The sequence below is a fragment of the Tamandua tetradactyla genome, chromosome 6 (assembly GCF_023851605.1).
Source record: "Tamandua tetradactyla isolate mTamTet1 chromosome 6, mTamTet1.pri, whole genome shotgun sequence".
Lineage (NCBI taxonomy): Eukaryota > Metazoa > Chordata > Mammalia > Pilosa > Myrmecophagidae > Tamandua > Tamandua tetradactyla.
The window spans coordinates 165,949,615-165,950,704 of record NC_135332.1 but is presented as its reverse complement, the minus strand read 5'-3'; the positions used below and the strand labels follow the sequence as shown (position 1 = coordinate 165,950,704).

Here is a 1,090-nt window from a genome sequence, read left to right as displayed (position 1 = left end):
GGAATTAGAATACATGTTACCAGGGGTGGAGAAATCGTGAAGTTAATGCATAATGGGTATAGGGTTTCTGTTTGGGGATATGGGGAAGTTTGAGTAATGGGAGGTTTGGAGGATATTGTAATATTGTAAGTGAGATTAAACCCATTGAATGGTATGCTTGGGAGTAGCTGAGATGGCAAAGTTGTATATGTTGCATATGGTGTCATAATTTAAAAGAAAAGAAAAAGCAATTAAAGAGACAATGCCAATTTAATGCAACACATGATCCTGGATGGGATCTAATAAGGGAGGAGAAAAGACTGAAAGGGACATATGAAAAAATTGGAATATAGACTATAAACTTTGCACAATGTTAAATTTCTTCAACCTGACAACAGCCCTTAAGGTGATTACATAAGTGAAGATTCTCATTCTTAGGAAAATGTACATGGCAGTAATAAGTATTCAAGAAGCATGATGCATACAACCTATACTCAAGTGCTAAAAAAAAAAAATGGATTGAGTAGCAAGAGTTTCCAAGCCAGAGGAAGTAGGCTCCACTGACCCTTGGGCAGATCCTGCCCCAATGCAGCCATGAACTTGGAGCAGGTCTCCAATGAGAGACTCTTTGGACTTGTGCCAGAAATACTACCTGGGTAGGTTTGCTTTCCTGTCTTTCCTCTTTGGCTGGTCAATATCTCCAAGTTCTTCTGAGAGGCCTTCCTTGCTCCAGCATAAACAGAGAAGAATCTAATCAAGGGCTATGTCTGGTGCTCAGCTGTAGGCCACCTCTTCTGGGTGACTGTGCTCACCACATGGACCACCATATTCCAGATCTACTGACCCCGCTGGGGCACCTTTGGAGACTACCTCTCCTTCCCCTTCCCCTGGGTACTCCTTGATGCTTTCTTCTACACAGATCTGAGGACTTGCTCATTCTCCCAGGGTGGGCTCTTCTGCTCTAAGCTCACTCTCAAGCCCCCTAACACTTGTTACCATCTCCCAAGTTCTCTGCTGACATTCCCTAATAAAGGACCCTAATTCTTAAAAAAAAAAAAAAAAAATGTTGATGTGCTCGTTTGAAAGGATGTATGGACCCTAGAAAAGCCAA

At 42.2% G+C, this 1,090-nt stretch overlaps 1 pseudogene; it reads left to right on the top strand.

Moving 5' to 3' along the window:
- Positions 1 to 573: 573 nt before the first annotated feature.
- LOC143686476 (gamma-secretase subunit PEN-2 pseudogene) lies at positions 574 to 881 on the top strand (annotated as a pseudogene).
- The last annotated feature ends 209 nt before the right edge of the window (positions 882 to 1,090 follow it).